This window comes from Psammomys obesus, unplaced genomic scaffold (genome assembly GCF_907164565.1).
Source record: "Psammomys obesus unplaced genomic scaffold, mPsaObe1.curated_primary_1811, whole genome shotgun sequence".
In the NCBI taxonomy this organism is placed as follows: domain Eukaryota; kingdom Metazoa; phylum Chordata; class Mammalia; order Rodentia; family Muridae; genus Psammomys; species Psammomys obesus.
Window position 1 is genome coordinate 7,589,582 of NW_026596100.1, and position 5,560 is coordinate 7,595,141.

Here is a 5,560-nt window from a genome sequence, read left to right on the forward strand (position 1 = left end):
TGTTTGGTCCTTGTGGAGCTCCTATCCTTTCCTCATCAGACTAACTCTCCTTCTTTCTTATGATTCCCTCTACTCTGCCAAAGGTTTGGTCATGAGTCTTTGCTTTGAAAACACTGCTAGTTAGAGTCTTTCAAATGCGCTCAGTAGACTCCTGTCATATGTTCAATGCGCATCCCATCTGTCTTTCTAAACGAGGATTGATAATCTTACCCCATGTCCACTCTCTTGATTATCTTTTTTAGGTGTATAGATTTCATTATGTTTATCATATCTTATAGGTCTATATAAGTGAGTATATACCGTGTTTGTTTTTCTCCTTCTGGGATATTTCACTCAGGATGATCTTTTCTAGATCCCAGCATTTGCCTGCAAATTTCATGATTTCCTCCTTTTTGATTGCTGAGTAGTATTCCATTGTGTAAAAATACCACAATTTCTGAACCCATTCCTCCGTTGATGGACATCTGGGTTGTTTCCAGGTTCTGGCTATTACAAATAAAGCTGCTATAAACATAGTTGAGCAAATATCCCTTTTGTGTACTTGAGCAAACTTTGGGTATATACCTAGCAGTGGTATAGCTGGGTCTTGAGGAAGCACTATTCCTAATTGTCTGAGAAAGTGCCAGATAGATTTCCAGAGTGGTTGTACAAGTTTACATTCCCACCAGCAGTGGAGGAGGGTTCCCCTTTCTCCACAACCTCTCCAGCATGTGTTGTCCCTTGAGTTTTTCATCTTGGCCATTCTGATGGGTGTAAGGTGATATCTCAGGGTCGTTTTGATTTGCATTTCTCTGATGGCTAATGAGGATGAGCATTTCTTTAAGTGTTTCTCTGCCATTCGATATTCCTCTGTCCAGAATTCTCTGTTTAGCTCTGTTCCCCATTTTTTAATTGGATTACTTGGTTTGCTGCTTTTCAGCTTCTTTAGTTCTTTGTCTATACTCGATATTAGTCCTCTGTCAGATAAAGGGTTAGTGAAGATTCTTTCCCAATCTGTAGGCAAGTGTTTTGTTTTGATGACAGTGTCCTTTGCTTTACAGAAGCTGTTCAGTTTCATGAGGTCCCATTTATTGATTGTTGCTCTTAGAGCCTGTGCTGTTGGTGTTCTGTTCAGGAAGTTGTCTCCTGTGCCAATGAGTTCTAGGCTGTTCCCCACTTTTTCTTCTAACAGATTTAGATTATCTGGTTTTATGTTGAGGTCTTTGATCCACTTGGACTTTAGTTTTGTGCAGGGTGATAAATATGGATCTATTTTCATGTTTCTGCATGTGGACATCCAGTTGGACCAGCACCATTTGTTGAAGATGCTGTCTTTTTTCCATTGAATGGTTTTGGCTTCTTTGTCAAAAATCGAATATTCATAGGTGTGTGGGTTTATTTCTGGGTCTTCTATGCGGTTCCATTGATCCTCCTTTCTGTTTTTATGCCAATACCATGCAGTTTTTATCACTATTGCTCTGTAGTACAACTTGAGATCGGGGATAGAGATACCTCCAGATGATCTGTTGTTGTACAGGATTGTTTTGGAGATTCTGGGTTTTTTGTTTCTCCATATGAAGCTGAGAATCTTTTTTTCAAGATCTGTAAAGAATTGAGTTGGTATTTTGATGGGAATTGCATTGAATCTGTAGATTGCTTTTGGCAGGATGGCCATTTTGTCTTTGGTATACAGGAGGGCTTTTGATTTTTTTGAGTTTATTTTGTATCCTGCCACTTTGCTGAAGGTGTTTATCAGCTGGAGGAGTTCTCTGGTTGAATTTTTGGGGTCGCTCATATATACTATCATATCATCTGCGAATAGTGACACTTTGACCTCTTCCTTTCCGATTTATATCCCCTTGATCTCCTTTAGTTGTCTTATTGCTCTGGCTAGGACTTCAAGTACTATGTTGAAGAGGTAGGGAGAGAGTGGGCAACCTTGTCTTGTCCCTGATTTCAGTGGGATTGATTTAAGTTTCTCTCCATTGAGTTTGATGTTGGCTATAGGCTTGCTGTATATTGCCTTTACTATGTTTAGATATGTGCCTTGTATTCCTCATCTCTCCAAGACTTTAAACATGAATGGGTGTTGGACTTTGTCAAATGCTTTTTCAGCATCTAAGGAGATGATCATGTGGTTTTTCTCCTTCAGTTTGTTTATGTGGTGGATTACATTGATGGATTTCCGTATGTTGAACCACCCTTGCATGCCTGGGATGAAGCCTACTTGGTCATGGAAGATGATATCTTTGATGTGTTCTTGGATTCGGTTTGCAAGTATTTTATTGAGTATTTGTTGCTTTGTCTCTTTCTCAATCAGTTTGTCTTTTGTTTATAGGAAGGTGACTGAATTTTGTGTGTAATTTTGTAGTCTCCTATTTTGTTGAAAATGTTTACTCGCTGTTTTTTGGTATCGTCGTCTATGTGTATCCCCAGACTGTCTCTCTGACACTTTTATTTATTTAATTGGATTTGATCTCCTCCAGTTGCCTTATTGCTGCAGCTAAGACTTCAAGCACTGTAGTGAATAGATATGGAAAAAAATGGGCAGCCTTGCCTTGTTCCTGATTTCAGTGGGATTGCTTTGAGTTTGTTTCCATTTGAGTTGATGTTGGCAGTGGGATTGCTGTAAGGCTCCTCTTTATGTTGTCCATTTTATCCCTAATTTTCTGGAACTTTTATCATAAATGGGTTTTGGATTTTGTCAAAAGCCTTTTCTGTGTGCAATGAGATGATTATGTGTTTTTTGTTAATTAGTCTGCTTATATGGTAGATTATCATTGATAGATTTTTCTTATGTTGAATTATCCCAGCTTCCCTGGGATGAAGCCTACTTGATCATGGTGGATATGTGTTCTTGCATTCAGGTAGCAAGTATTTTGTTGAAAAAATTTTTTCATCTATATTCATAAGGGAAACTCGTTGGTAATTATTTTTCTTTGTTGCGTCTTTATGTGGTTTAGGTATCAGAGTAACTGTTGCCTCATAAAATGAATTAGGCAATGTTGTTACTTCTGTTTGTGTTTCTAGTTTTGTGGACTGTTGGGGTCAACTCTTCTCAGAAAGACTAGTAGAATTATGCACTGAATCCAGGTGGCCCTCAGCATCTTTTTTTGTTTAGTAGATGTATGTATAAATACTACTTCTATATCAGTTGGGGTTATAGGTCAGTTTAAATTGTTTTTCTGCTCTTGGTTTAGCTTTGATAGGTGGTATATATCAAGTAAACTGTCCATTTCTTTTATGTTTTCCAATTTGTGTGAATACTGATTTGTTGGAATAAAGTATGTCTTTCTGATTCTCTGGATTTCCTATGTCTATTTTTATGTCCCAATTTTTTGTCTTAAATTTTGTTAATTTGGATCATCTGTCTCTACCTTTTAGTTAATTTGGCAAAAGGTTTGCGGATCTTACTGATTTTCTCAAAAAGCAAATTCTACTTTATTGATTCTTCATATTTCTTGTTTCTATTAGTATTTATTTCAGCCCTGAGTTTGATTTTTTTATCTGATTTTTTAAATTATTTTTATTAATTACAGTTTTTCACTTTGTATCTCCCCGTACCTCCCTCCCTCAGCCCCTCCCAATCCCACACTACCTCTCTCTTCCCCACCCATGCCCCTTCCCCAGTCCACTGATAAGTGAGGTCCTCCTCCCCTTCTCTCTGATCCTAGTCTATCAGGTCTCATCAGGAGTGGCTGCATTGTCTTCCTCTGTGGCCTGGTAAGGCTGCTCCCCCCTCAGGGGAGATGATCAAAGAGCAGGCCAATCAGTTCCTGTCAGAGATAGTCCCTTTCCCCATTACTATGAAACCCACTTGGACACTGAACTGCCATGGGACACCTCTGTGCAGGGGTTCCAGGCCATCTCCATGAGTGGTCCTTGGCTGGAGTATCAGTCTCAGAAAAGACCCCTGTGCCCAGACTTTTTAAATCTGTTGCTCTCCTTGTGGAACTCCTGACTTCTCCAGGTCTTACTATCACCCACTTCTTTCATAAGATTCAGAAAGACACACAGGGTATATACACACTCATAAGTGGATATTAGACACATAATATGGGATAAACATACTAAAATCTGAACACCTAAGGAAGCTAATCAAGAAGGAGGATTCTGGCTAAGATGCTCAATCTCCATTCGGAAAGGCAAAGAGGTTGGACATTGGAGGAGGGAGAAAATAGGGAACAGGACAGGAGCCTACCACAGAGGGTCTCTGAAAGGCTCTACCCTACAGGGTATTGAGGAAGATGCTGAGACTCATAGCAAAACTTTGGGCAGAGTGCAGATTTTTTTTTTCTTGCTGTCTACTTCTTTTGGATGTTATTTCTTCTTGTTGTCTTTTATCTTTCAGATGTTCTATTTAGTTACTAATAGGAGATAACTTCATTTTTTTTTAAGATAGGCACTCAGTGGTATAAACTTGCCCCTTTCATTGTTTCTTGTAAGTGTTGTTATAATAAGAAAATCCCAATCATTCAGTTTTACCAATAAAAACTCAGGAGCTTGAAAACCTACTAACCCAAAAAAGCAGAAAAGCACCCAGCTGACCTTCCTACTCAGCTCATGTCCCAGAAGGAAAAAGCCAAAAGCCCTTTTCTTCTCCATGCTGTCTTAAATACTCTTCACTCAATGTTGTTCCTTTTTGTTTTACTCCCTGTCAACTGGTTTCTTGTTCCTCCTCTTGACCTAAGGCTAACTTTTTAATCATGTGTAGAGAAAGCTCTTGGATTAAAGTGAGCCACTTCACATCTAGAAATAGGTTTTTACAGTTCTCAAACTTGGGGTTCACAATGGGATCAAATATCTTGAAACACATTAAGACTAAGCATTAATTTTCATTCAATTCTAAAAAGTTTCAATGTTTTTCTGAATTTCTTTCTTGACTCATTTTTTTTACTAAGTAGCGAGTGGTTCTGTTTTCATGAGTTTATAAGCTTTCTATGGTTTCTGTTGTTGATAACTAGCTTTAACTCATAGTGGTCTGATAGGGTGCTATTTCAATTTTCTTTTATCTGTTGAGACTTACTTGGTGTCCAAGTATGTGGTTAATTTTGGAGAAAGTTCCATGAGTTTCTGAGAAAAGGATATGAATTTTTTGTGTTTGGGTGCAATTTTCTGAAATATTTCCTAGGTCCATTTGATTCATGATATAATTTATCTCCAGCAATTTTTTTGTTGTTGTTTAGTTAGTTTGTTTATTTTTCTTGATGACCTATCTATTGGCAAGATTTGGGTATTGATGTCAACCACTACCACTGTTTAAGGGTCAATATATGATTTTGGCTATAGTAGTATTTTATAAAATTGGGTGCCCTTGTGTTTGGTGCATAAATGTTTAGAATTGCAATATCCTCTTGGTGAATTTTTCTTTTCCTGAGTATGTAGTATCTTTCACTATCTCTTGTTGCTATTAGCTTAATGGTTGGGTCTAATGTTTATTATTAGTCTATAATTATTACAGCAGTGTTTCTAACACACTATCACAATCAATAAAAGACACAAACACCTAGCAGATTTTATATTAGTCTTACATCACCTGAGACAGGGCAGATATTAACCTTCTAAACTACCTTTACCTCCC

The 5,560-nt window shown here is 37.8% G+C and overlaps 1 protein-coding gene across 1 annotated transcript in view; it reads left to right on the forward strand.

Annotated features, from left to right (window-relative positions):
* Positions 1 to 5,560, forward strand: part of Gin1 (gypsy retrotransposon integrase 1) — a 30,341-nt gene that overhangs the window by 24,265 nt on the left and 516 nt on the right. The gene's annotated exons all lie outside the window — the stretch shown is intronic.